Here is a 13,734-nt window from a genome sequence, read left to right on the forward strand (position 1 = left end):
AAATGTTTGAACAGGATGCTGTCTGCTGTCAGATAACTCAAATTACTTAATATGAGAGCCATCTGTTGTCATTAGACCAGAGTAAAATTCAATTTGCTTTTCTGAACTGAGGCAGTGGTCGGTGCGTAGGAGGGGTAGGAGGATATTTATGACAGGTAATTAATTTTGACAGAGATTTAAAGTATTAAGCTTAGATTTTCTAAATGTTTTCCAAGATCACATTAATGCATGAGAGGATACCTTTTACTCCAATACCATGATTCACCCCTGTATTCCTACTCAAAGGAATGTTCTCTCATATTTTGTGTTAAGACATGAAAAAGCCTCCCACTCACTCCAGGCATCCCTAGAGACTTCAAAAGCAAGTGTGTGTGTGTGTGTGTGTGTGTGTGTGTGTGTGTGTGTGTGTGTTTAATTTGCAAAATTTTTAGCCACTTAGCTATAGATTGGTACCTGTCTGTAACCTCATTTTTACCAACTAAATTATGGAGCTTGGCTCCTTCTCAGAACTTTACAACTAGGCTTTACATTTAAGCTTGTCCTCAATATTTTTTTGAGAAATGCCACTTTTTGCCTTAGAGATCCATATGTTGGTTAAGCAGATAGCTTAGTGATCTGGCAAAAGTAAGTTACATATTATTTTTCAAGAACCTAGTTGCAAAGAATGGGTGGGGCATACATTGATGGTAACAAGTCCAGGTGCACATGAGTCTGGGTGATATGGTTCATTCTTGCCAAACAGAGGTGGCTGCTTTTCTTTATATATGTGTGCTGCTGTGTGGGTGGTTTACAAGTAATAGAGAGGGACCCTTCAGAGGACAGGGCCATCTCTTCTTGCTTGTCTCTAGATTTCCAGTAGCTTCCAGCCCACGGTCCTGTTTTAGCGCATGCACCAGTTCTCCTGAGGAATACTTGACTTTAGATAACAAAGGGAGAACAGAGAGACTGGGAGTGCAAGGAGCTTTCTTGGGAATTTGTAATCTGAGGTGAGAACAAGATGAAAAGCAATATGTGTGTACATATACATTCATAATACACACACACACCCATGTCCCTGTGCACGCTGGAGCGCGCGCGCGCACACACACACACACACACACACACACACACACACTCTTACCTGGCAGTCTCTCTGTCTTCCCTAAACTGAGTTTGAATTACTCAGTTACTGTAATATGTACACTGAATCCAATCCCTATGTGAATTCATTGTGGTGATTCTACTAATTCTCTCTAAATTGTAAAGCTGTTCTTTCTTTTTCTATGGAATGCTGTAAGAATGTCAAGTAAAATGACAGTCTTATGTAAAAATCATGGCATGGAGGACTTGGAGGAGAAGATGGAGCTTGGGTGCCTACCAAGGTAGTTGTGATAATTTATAAGAGCCTAATGAATACAAGTGCTATTTTAAAACCCTGGGTTTGAGCCGGGGCGTTGGTGGTGCACGCCTTTAATCCCAGCACTCAGGAGGCAGAGGCAGGCGGATCTCTGTGAGTTCAAGGCCAGCCTGGTCTACAGAGCTAGTTCCAGGACATGCTCCAAAACAATACAGAGAAACCCTGTCTCGAAAAACCAAAAAAAAAAAAAAAAAAAAAAAAAAAAACCTGGGTTTGGACATATACTCCCTAAATAATGCTGTGTGAATGTCCAGTAAGTGAGCTGTGGGAAACAGAGCCACCTGCTGACCACCTGGCTTGCTTCTGAGATGGGTGAAAGTCAATGTTACCAATTCCTAATACCTTCTCTTACTATTATGGTAGTAGGAATGCTGTGAAAAATATGCCTTCCTTTATTGAACTTTCTCTGCAATCTAACTTTGTAGAAAAGGCAATAGGAAATCCTTAAAGATTTACTTATTTTATGTATATGAATGTTTTGCCTTTTGGTATGTATGTGCGCTATGTGTGTGACTGGTGCCTGTGGAAGTCAGAAGAGGGCATTTGATTCCATGAAACTGAAGTTGGGATGATTATTGATCACTAACTGGATCCTTTGCAAGAGCTACAAGTGTTCTAAACTAATGAGCCATCTCTCCAGCCCCTCTAATTGTAGACACACTGTAAATACCATAAATTCACTACACTGCCCTCCCCCCCACAACCTAGAATTTCCTCCTCAATGCTACATGGTCTTTTCTAGCTTAAAAGTGAGGTAGTATTGTCAGGAGCACTAGCAAGGCCCCGTGGTGCAGCACTTGGTAGTTACTGACTTTCCGCTGGAAACCACTTGACTTTTAAAGTCCTCTGTAGAAAAGGCATTGAGTTGTTGTTTGGGTAATTCAATCTGAAGTGACCCACTAACAGGGAAGAGTCCACCATCTTCAGTTCACTTCAGAGCTGACAAAGGACTTAAAATAGCACCAGTTCACTGGCCTACGGAAACGCGGAACAGTGCCTTCTGTCTCAGGGCAGGCTCCCCACATATGAACCAGCCAGTGAGCTTGAGCAGGCACCTTGCCAAGTGGACATCAGCTTACCTGTATACAGTTCTCAGATGGTATTGTGTCAGATGGCTGAAAGCCATGCATGTGGATACCCTGAATAACTTCAGACATGTCAAGTATTGGTAATATTTTCAAATCATTTTGGCTGTCTTAGCAATGTGCTGCAAATTGAGCCGTTGGAAGTCCTCCACTATAACTCTGGTTAGGGAGGCGGTATTTATTTGTGGAGAAAACCCTTCTGGTTTGCATTTCATGTCTCCCACAAATCAAAAATGTGCTTAGAGAAACAAAACCCACTGAGGAAATTTGGGAGCACAGTTTACTAGTGAGAGGTCTGATTTCAGAGTTGCTGTTTGCCTTGCTCTTGGCTTAGGAAATGTATGTGTAGACTTCTCTCCCCTTGTGTTTTTTTTCTTTTTTCTTCCTCTTTTTTTTTTTTTTTTTTTTTTTAACCAGTATTGCACTGGTAGGCACTTCCTCCCACTTGTGTTAGATAAACCCAAATGAATTATTGTGTGTTCACATTTCCTGGGGAAAACAGGTATGGTTCAAATAACGGATATTTATTATTTCCCTCTAGTCAGTCTGTATTGAGCACCCTTCTCTGTGCTAAGACCTAAGCAAAAAATGCAAACAAATATGGTCTCCATCTCACCGCACAGGACATTGTGGTAAGGGAGGAAAGATAAAATGAAGATGGATGGATATACGAGCCAGAAAGAACATTGAGGACCAAAGGAGAGAAGCAGGATTCATAAATGGCTTTTGGGAGGTTCGAATGCTAAGCCAGGAGCTTGGGGTGCTGGCTGAGGCTGAAGAGCTGCTATGGGCAGCTCTGTGGAATGTGGGCATGTATGAGTGTTAGGAGTATGTTTTCCCTTGCCGGCCTGGACCCAGAGCCGCACCAGCCCCAAATAACACATAGAGACTCTGTATTAGATATAATTCTGTTGGCCAGTTATTTGTTTCTTATCGGCTAGCTCTGTCTTAAGTATTAATCCATTTCTATTAATCTAAGTATTTCCACATGGTCTTATCTTACTGAAGAGAGGGGCTGGCGTTCTGCTCTCTCCAGTCTCTCCATGCTGACTCCTCCTTACTACTTCCTCTCTCCTCCTTGTCTCCTAGTCCCTTGTATCTTGCTTTCCTATTGGCCAACAGTGCTTTATTCATTAACCAATAAGAGAAACATTTACATAATGACATCTCCCATCATGGGCAGACCTGAAATAATGGCCTAGAAATAGCAAGTGGTCCATTTTGACAATAGCAGAGATGCATGATGGGGAGCGGCTTTTGAACCCTGGTAAGAAGATTGGGAGAAATTGTAGAAGAGTGTGACTAGGTTGCCAGTATGGCTTTAAAAGAAGTTGACAGCTGTAGAGGGCAGGGTGAGCTCCAAAATGGTATGATTTTTTTATTGACTAGGGATTAGAGCTAGGGTGGCAACCAGGAAGACATAAGGAAACCGTGATGGTGGGATTCACCTTAGGCTAGAGGTGGGAGAGGAAACACTGCTGATTTCTAGTACCAGGCTTGAGGCAGCCACCCCACCCAGCCTTTCAGAAGTAGCAGGGCTTCACAGCTCTGAGCTAAATCTACTTCCAGTTTTAACTGGACAACAGTTGAGGATCTTTGAAAACGGATGTCCAGGAATTGAGATGTGGTTGACTGGTGAGGCCTGGCCAGGAGATTTTTCTGGTATGAAATTTCTCAGTGAAGTGAAGGGAAAAGTGAACAGGGTGTTGGGAGTAGGAGCTTGCTGGCCCTGTGCCCTTGTCCGTTCACTTCTCTGCACATTTGTTTTTAAGGTGTCTCAGATTTGATCATGGCTCTGAGTCCCTCAGAGGGCTTCTTAAACACTGGTTTCTAGTCACCCTAGAGTTCCCGGACCCTGGTGTGGGACCCCAGAATTTCTCTTTCAGTACACTCTCAGAGCTGCTGGGGCTACTGGCAAGGGGGCATGATTTGGGGGTCATTTTAACATTTTATAGTTGAGTTTACAGAGATACTTTCAGCTACTTTGATGCCAGTATGAACAATCTACTCAAAATGCATCAACTGGGAAAGTTCCATTTGTCCATCAGTAGAAGAGAATTGTTTGACCATACTTGTAGTGATTTAATTTGGCCTTTATAGGCAAGTTTACACAAAGTACTTATGTGTAATGTCACTCTGGGCTGCGATGTTGCTTCTGCCTCTGGTCTGTCTTTAAAGCAGAGTGTTAGGTGAGTGGATGGTGCTTCAGTAGGAATGTATTGGATTCTTTTATTTGCATAGGTCTAAAGTCTTGGCTCACACATGACCTTCACCATAACCTAAAATCTTTCTGAAAGGCTCACTTCCAGAGAGGAAATAAAACACACTTAGCTTTCCTCTGTGTGTGTGTGTGTGTATGGGTGTGTATGTGGGTGTGAGTGTATGTGTGTGTGAATATGTGTGTGTGTGTGTTTCACTCTGTTCTCTGTGATAGTTTAGAAATACCTTCCTCTTTCTGCCTACCTCAGGATATGACTGACTGCCCAGGGAAGGATAGCCAGTGACTTTCAGAGACATCCCTAGGGACACATCTCTTTAACTGGGGAGCTAGATGACATCTCTCGGAAGCTGTGAGTCTGTAAATGATCCAGGCTGCAATGCTTTTTATTTGACCCACAGAGCCTCCTGCAGGCCTTTTGGGAGGAAGGACGACCCAGGTATGCTAACAGAATGTTTGCCTTTCACGGAAGAAATCCACTGTAGCAAAGCTGCTAGCCAGCATACTGCTAGGTAAAGGCAGGCCCCTCTGAGGTGTTTGTTTAATATCTGAGCCTCCCCGTGCATGCTGTCATACTAATTAGATTGTGTGGAAACTGTAGCAGGTGTGTTTGCATGACACCGGGGGAGAGGTGGAGGAGTCTCACATCTCTGAATGAGCTGTCAGTGCACCTAGCTAGCGGCCATTCAAGATTCCTTCCTCCCTCAAGCTCCTGCTCCTTGCCAGCAGCATTAATCATCCCCAAAGGAAGCAGAGTGGGATGCTGTTACCTTTGGACCAACAAAACTAAGTAGACAGACTCTCAGTAAAGGACTCCACAGTATTTCCTGCTTTCTTGGAAGAAGTTGGAACAGAGGCAAAGGAGGCTACAGAAGAAAGATAGCTCGGTTCCTGGTTCCCTTGCCATCACACTGCATGTGATAGTACTTGTTGTAATTGTTGTAAGGGTTAGATGGTAGGAACCAGTTCCAAAAGAAAGACAGCTGTAAGGAGTACGGGTTTTTTCTGCCCGCTGCCGAGTCTTGTCCCGGCGCCGCGCCAGCCCCAAATAACGCACAGAGACTCTGTATTTGATATCATGCTGTTGGCCAGGTGCTACTTTCTTATTGGCTAGCTCTCCCTTAATTATTAACCCATTACTGCTGATCTATTTATTTCTCTTACCAGGGAGCCGGCCGGCATACTGCTTTCTCCCGACTCTCCATCTTTCCTCTTCCTCCTTCCCATTTTCTCCTTGTCTCCTAGTCCCGCCTATCTTGCTTTCCTATTGGCCAACAGTGCTTTATTCATTAACCAGTATGAGAAACATATATACATAATGGCATCTCCCATCAGACAGCAGTGAACTATGACTGACAGGTGTCCCTGGATGGTGTTCAAGCCTTGATTTGCTCAAATACTTATGTGTTGTGGCTGACTCTTTTTTAAACTTCTCCACATTCTTTACTGTTCTCAAAGCCTAATCTGTGTAGCATCAGGCTATATGTTTCTTTTATTTCTGCCCCTTGTATTTGAGGGGCAGAAGAAATGGGGAAAGGGTGGCGGAATCATCCTCACATCTTCCAGGTCTCCTAGTGCTGTAGACCCATGGAACAAGTGAAGAGCAGGGTCCTGCTTCAGATTCAGATTACACTGTTTGGTTAACCTGCTAACATAGCACTGACACATAATGGTGATATATGCTTTGATTAATCCAAGCCAATACTGACTTTGGAATAAATAACAACTACTCACCATATTGACATGGTTGAAGTGGTTTGTGCTTTCTCGGGTTGTGGTCAGTGCAGTGAAACTTGAGTGTGAAGTGCTGTGGATGACCAAGGACTAAGTCTGACTGTAGCTGACAAAAAGTAGAAACAGACTGCACTGGAGTCAGCAGTGTGGGCTTGCTCCTGCAGCATCCAGTCATGCAGATATAGTTCAGTGTTGCTTGGCCATGGCATAGACAAAGAGGAAGCCAGAATTTCATTTAAGGGGAGTCGCTGGCTGTTGTGATAATGTAATATCTCTGGAACACCCGTCAGTGTGAGTCAAAGTCTTGTCCTAGATCAGGGTAGGATGGACTAATGATTGGCATGTGCTAGTTACCATTCATCCTCCTATTCCCTATACCCAAGAGCAACTTGAGAAATGGTGCTTGGGAAGTTGTTGGCCAGGGAAAGTATGCACCGATTTCATGTTTCTAAGTTCTTCGAGGGACCCCATTTCAAAGCAATAATGTAGAAAGTGATACCTAAAGATAATTCCTTTGGCCTCTAAATGCATTTATACAGGGCAACCCATACCTTCACTCAGAAATATGCTTACATGCATCCAAAACACAGACACACATACACGCACTCAACATTTAAAATATGCATTAAAGTAGGCTGTGACCACACTGTTATAAATCTATTCAAATTTGTATGTTATTTTAGCAACTAGTGACAATTTTTTAGATCATCTAGTTTTCCAACTTTGAAAATGGTGTAATGTACATTTGTTTTTTATTTTCATAGGTAAATATAAAATCATTGTCTTTGCTAGGGTTTCTATTGCTGTGATAAAACACCATGACCTTATGCAATTTGTATTTCACTTACACTTCTATGTCACAGTTCATATGGGACTCAGGGCAGGGACCTGGAAGCAGGAGTTGATGCAGAGGCTATGGAGGATGCTGCATGTTGGCTCACTCCTGTGAATCCTCTTTTGTGGCCACTAAAAGGACTGCTTTAGGAGTGTGCAATCAGTGGTCGTGTGGAAAGTGCTTTAGTTCAACTTGGCTTTCGCCTTAATGTTTTCCCTGTGTTTGCATTTCCTAGGCCAAACTGAGAGTTCCGTACTTATTTTGGCAGAATGACACTCACAGGATCCACTGACTTTGTTGTGTGTTTGGATTGTAGCCATGGCACAGGTGTACATGCACATAAAAGTTAAATGTAATAATTATAAAAAAAAAACAGGTAAGGATAAAAATGCCATTGGCTAGTAACACTGTATTTAAAGCTTTTCTTAGGTGTGTAAATTTTCTCAGCTAGTCCATACCATCTTTTCCAATTACTCTTCAGTAATAAACCTGCAGGAAACATTTGTGTAGAGAGAATATACCATTGGCACCATTGGGTGGAGGCAGAGCTCCCCAAGAGATCAATTGAAGAAAGCGGTGACTAAAGCAAGGCTGAAAGGAAGTGAGCAGGCTCAGAGCAGGAGACAGGAAGCAGACCTGGAAGACCACCCTAGAAGCCTGAGGGCACACTTGTTATGTCGACTGGAACAAGAAGCGTGGGCCAGAGCCATTCTTACATGTGAAGCAGCAAACATCTACTACAGTGGCGCCCATTCAAGCACACTGGTTCAGGTAGTAGAACTGGAGGGGTGGCCCCAGAGCTGACATCAGAAGATGGAGTGCATTACTTCATCTTGTGTTACATAACACTTGCAAATGCTCGCCACGGGAATCTTTTTAGCAACTTACAAAACTGAGAAATCTATTTTAAGCAAATGTCTAAATAGCTCATTGCATATTTGTGTGGCTATTTTTATTCAGCTGTTACTTGCCTGCCAAAATATTCCCCACCTTAAAGTGGGCAACCCTGGGCCCTCAGGTGGTTCAGGGAGATTGTGCACCCACCACACCGCCCAGTCCCATCATATTGCAGAACTCCATAAAGAAACCCACACATGTGAGTGGCCAGCCCCTGCTGTCCCATCCTTTGAGCATGGCAACTACTAATCTGCATTCTGTCTCCATGGATTTGTCTATTCTGAGTACTTTATATAAGTGTGACCATACAATCTGTGGCCTTGTTTATCTGCTGTCTTTCACTTGGCATATCTTCAAGGTTCATCCACACCATCTTCTTAACACTTCATTTTTTGTGACATGTAGCATACTATTAAATGGATAGTTCACCCTGATGCACATCTAGGTGGTTTCCACCTTGGAATTAATATAACTAATGCTTCAGAGAACTCTCATGCACAAGCTAAATGTGAAATAACATTTCTCTTATACTCGGGAGTGGAATTTCAGGGTCCTGTGGCAATTATGTGTTAAACTTTTTGAGAAACAGCTAAAGTAGTTTCCTCTATAATTGTATATTAAATGCTTTGTTCGTGTTATTTTTAATGTGATATCTACTAGGGAGTGAGGTTCATTGTCAATACATCTGTGAAACTACTATTCTGACTTCTTATGGACTCAAAGACAAGGGGACACCTGTGGTTATATCTTGCTTATACAAATAAAGCCAGTTGGAAGGTCAGAGAATGGAACTTACCATTAGCTAACTATTGAGGTCTGTACAGACAGACAAGAAGTGAGGTGGCTGGGCAGAAACAGGAAGTGAGATGGCTGGGTGAAGAGAGGATATAAGCCGGAAGAAACAGGAACTCATCTCTCGTCTGCTGAGATGCTAAGGAGGTAAGGTGTGGCTATGGCTTGCTCCTTGTTCTCTCTGATCTCTCAGCATTTTCCTGTATGTCTGACTCTGGGCTTTTATTATTTAGACCAATTAAGAACTCCACTTACATTTTGGCATTCAGTGTGGGGCACAAAAGCCACACCTTACCATTTGTGGAATAGTTCCAGCATCCTTCTCCTAAGATAGGGAGTTCCCCAGATGTTCAAGTCATTCACACAAAATGGCTAAATATTTATATATAACCTATAAACAATCATCCAGATACCTTGTCATTCCTGAATTACTTATAATACATTTATTGGTTACCTCCCATCACTACAATGCATTATATGATATAAACAGCATTTTTTAAAAAGCCTTATTTGAGCTGATGGTTTTAGAGGGTTTAATCCATGTCACTTGGCTCCAAGGACCTGGGTATTGTGGTGGTAGGAGTGCATGGTGCAAAACTAACCATCTTGTGACGGACAGGAAATAGAGAGTAATTAAGAGACTAGGCATGCAGTATAACGTTTAAAGGCATATTGATGGGAGATGTCATTCTGTAAATATGTTACTCTTGTTGGTTAATAAATAAAGCACTGTTGGCCAATAGGAAAGCAATCTAGGTGAGACTAGGAGACAAGGAGGATTCCGGAAGAAGTAGTAGGAGATTGAAAATGTAGGATGGGGAGAGCAGAACGCGGGCCCCTCTCTCTTGTAAGAATATCACGTGGAAATACTTAGAATAATAGAAATGGGTTATATTTAAGACAGAGCTAGCCAATAAGTAATACTAGTAACTGGCCAACAGCATTATATCTAATACAGCATCTCTGTGTGTTATTTGGGGCTGGCGCGGCTGTGGGACCAGGCTGATGGAAAAACCTGCTCGTAACAAAATGGTGCGGGACACCATATATTGATGTTTAATAAGGATCAGGAGAAACAAATAGGCCGAATAGATGTTTATTCAGGGAGAAATAACTTACAACATAGATGAACACCAGCAGGTTCCTAGTCCCAAGGATGCCTTTGGATGTTCTCCTGTCCTTGTGCTACAAGCAAGAGAGCTCCCGGAGCCCCCTCCTCAGACTTAGTTCCCCCAGGTAACGTCCACCCCTATCCCCACCCCAATGGGCGTGGTCTGTGCCACAGGTGTGGACAAAGTGAATATCTCACTACAGCATATTCCCAGTAACCTACTTCCTCCAGTTACTCTGTCTCCTGATTTTTCCAATCTTCTAATGTAGTATTCTATACTCATTCAAAACAGAGCCTGTCGGAATATTTCATATTAAAATTATAACAATACCTTATTCAATATAAATGCTATGTAAAGAATTATAGTATTTATCTTGGTTAGCAAATAATGATGATAAAAATGTGTGTGCTTGCTCTACATAAACATAGGGATTTTTTAAAAAAATATTTTCTGTCTACAATTAGTTGAATCCACAAATCAGAGCCTGCGAATCAGAGGGATGAGTGTGAAATACAAGACCTCTGTATGGCACATGACTTACACTGACTTCTGGGCACCGAGGGATAGATGGCATCGGAGCACAGGGACCACTGTGGAGTCCTCTGACTTGTTAGTAGTGGATACATAGGTGTTCACAATTTTCAAAGCTCACTGACTAGAACATGTAAGATCTGTCCATTGTTGTTAAGTTGTACTTCAGCTGAGAAGGAAAGTCTCACAAGGATGATCAAGGCAGATACTATAATTGGGGGAAGAGGCCAGATGTGAGACAGCAAGAAACCATGAATATAGTGACAGACTGTTGAGCCTCATACATGGAGGTGGCCACTCAGTCGCGGTGTTTGCCTCACCTTCAGAGACTGCTTCCAGATAAGCTAAAATGCTTAATTTTCTTCTCAGACTCTTCTCTTTATTACCTCATATATTATCATATATTACCTCATAATCATTGCTCTAATATTTTGGCAAAATTTCATACATTTACAGTATAGCACTTTACATTTTGTCATGCAATAGTCCTGTGTATCAACAGGCTCTATATTTACAGATTTTTTCAACCCTCAGGTCAAAAATGTTAAAGGAAAAGGAATTATGTTTGTATTGAATGAGTGCAGACATTTCTTTTACCATCATATTCTACTCAGTACAATATAATAGTTGTTTGCATAGTATTTGTATTGCACTGAGAAATCTAAATAATCTAGGTATTTAAATTATTTAAGGAGATTTGCACAGGTTATATGTAAGCACTATGCCATTTTCTGTACAGGACTTTTAGTATCAGCATATTTTGGTATCTTGATAGAAGTGCTACTAAATAACAATACCCACAGAGGATTGTATGTGTATATTGTGAAGAACTAATCAACACATCCATCCCCTCACATGGTCTTTTTTGGTGAGATTATTAAGATCAATCCTCTCATCAATTTTCAAGTATAGCATGTGTTAACTACAGTTGCCATGCTGTTTAGTTGATCCTCAGAATATTCATTCTGTATAGCCAGACACCTTTATTTTCTTATCAGATTGCATTGTTTTAGAGCTATTAAATAGTGGTTTAAAACAAACAACTACAAAAGAACAAAATTGAGGCCTGGGACGATGGCTCAGTAGGTGAAGGCACTGTGCAAGCACTAGGACCAGAGTTAGGATTCCTAGAAACACACACTCACCTGTGCACATGCACGCATGCACGCGTGCACACACACACATGCAAACATGCTAATATGCACACATATTCATGTACATACACATGCCAATAAAAAGGAGGTGGTAATTATTGAACTTGGAAAGTAAACATGTGCTTAATAAGAAATAGCCCCTGATGGAAATAAATTTCAATAAAGAGCTCAAGTATTTTTGTCCAAACATTGTCAGTTAATTTAGTTAGAGTTGATGTGGACAGCGCTTGCTATCTCTCCTGTGCATACTTGTTTATATTTTAGCTACTAGGTTATGAGCAACAGGCAGCATGCTTGCTTCTTTAATCTTGATCCATAGTGACAAGCCATGCTGATGAAGACACTGGGAAGTATCTGCAGACACAGCTTATGCCCGGGCTTTTACTGTGAAATGTGTCCTCTGGACTCCTGGGGACTGTGTGAACATTGGCAAGGAACAGCCTTGCTCGTGGGATCAGTTTGAGTGTACTCTGCTAGATTTAGATTTTTAGAGACTATGTACAATACTGGGCATGTATGGTTCAGATGCTGGCCCTTATCTGTTTGAGTAGTATAAAAATAAGAATTTTAACTTGTGTGTAGTTACTAGGCTAGTATATCATACACACTTTAGTTTTAGCCTACCACTTGAATTTAATAAAGTTATCACCTTACCAAATGTCTTGCAAGGTGTTTATTATTGCATTTGTTTTTCTGTCAGCATCTGATTGTGTCAGGTGATGGGAGTGGTGCAGGACATTAGAAATAAGGAACTCAGCAAGCTGTGAGCCCTCCTTCAGAAGAGCCCTAATTCAACAGAATTTGGAATTATAAGAATTATATCAACAGCCGGGCATTGGTGGTGCTTGCCTTTAATCTCAGCACTTGGGAGGCAGAGGCAGGCTGATCTCTGTGAGTTCAAGACTAGCCTGGTCTACAAGAGTGAGTTCCAGAACAGCCTGCAAAGCCACAGAGAAACCCTGTCTCGGGGAAAAAAAAGATATCTAGATTAAAATAATGTATCTTACAATACTGGTTTTAAAGCCTGATGTGGAACTAATGTTAGGTTTGCTACTGAACACTTTGGGCTTGTTTCCATGACCTTTTCTAGAGGATTCCAACTCTGTACCATCTATCATTTAAAGAAACTGATATATATATCAGTATATATATATATATTACTATAACTTTCTTATTTTGTAATTTCACATTGTGTATGTGCTGTACTGTTTCTAATTAAAGCAAACCTTTTCTTTGCCCTCAAGGGTTTAATGTCTGTGTTGTTTATCAATGGACCTTTTCCTTTATGTCGTTGGTGCGCTGTTATCTACCTCAGGTTATTGTCTTGTACTCTTTTCAGTATTTGGTATGCATTAATGTGCTCAGGATTCCATCACACACCATTAGTAGGTGGGGCTGAATACTGAGAAACTGTACTGTGTGTTGAAGCAGAAAGTCCGTTCCACAATGCTCTTGCTTCTCTCATAATTTCAAAATAGCTTTTCCTCTCTTTGTAGTAAGCCAAACATGAAATGTTCTCACATTGTTATGTACCTAGTAATACAACATTTTTTTCTGTTGCTCCCTTCTATTAAAGTCTTACTAATTAGAAATCCGTGATGCTTCTGCTTTGTTTATTCAAGTTTAAAAATGGGTAGTTACAGTAACCCATTTAGACCTGAGGAGAATGGTTGTCATTAGGAAATGGATGCAGGCCTGTTGTTTCCCTTTTATATGACCTCTTGTGGTTTTCTCCCTACATTCACCCCTGCTTATCCCTGAGGTTCCCCTGTGTCTTGGAGAAAGTAAATGGCCAGCCACTCCAGTAAAGCTGCCCTGAGTTAGAGGCAAATCACTGTGGGAGCCAAAATAGAAATTGACAGTTTTTATTTCATTGTGTGGTCCTTGTTGCTACGGCCAGTTTAAAAAGATGTTATGCTGCTGCTAGTCATTTCATTTGAAGCTATTCCTTTAAAATAATCATTTCATTGGATGGAGGCT

General features: G+C 41.5%; 1 protein-coding gene across 5 annotated transcripts in view; it reads left to right on the forward strand.

Annotated features, from left to right (window-relative positions):
- Nucleotides 1-13,734, forward strand: part of Atp8a1 (ATPase phospholipid transporting 8A1) — a 215,289-nt gene that overhangs the window by 45,140 nt on the left and 156,415 nt on the right. The window lies entirely within an intron of this gene.

Source organism: Phodopus roborovskii, unplaced genomic scaffold (assembly GCF_943737965.1).
Source record: "Phodopus roborovskii unplaced genomic scaffold, PHOROB, whole genome shotgun sequence".
In the NCBI taxonomy this organism is placed as follows: Eukaryota; Metazoa; Chordata; class Mammalia; order Rodentia; family Cricetidae; genus Phodopus; species Phodopus roborovskii.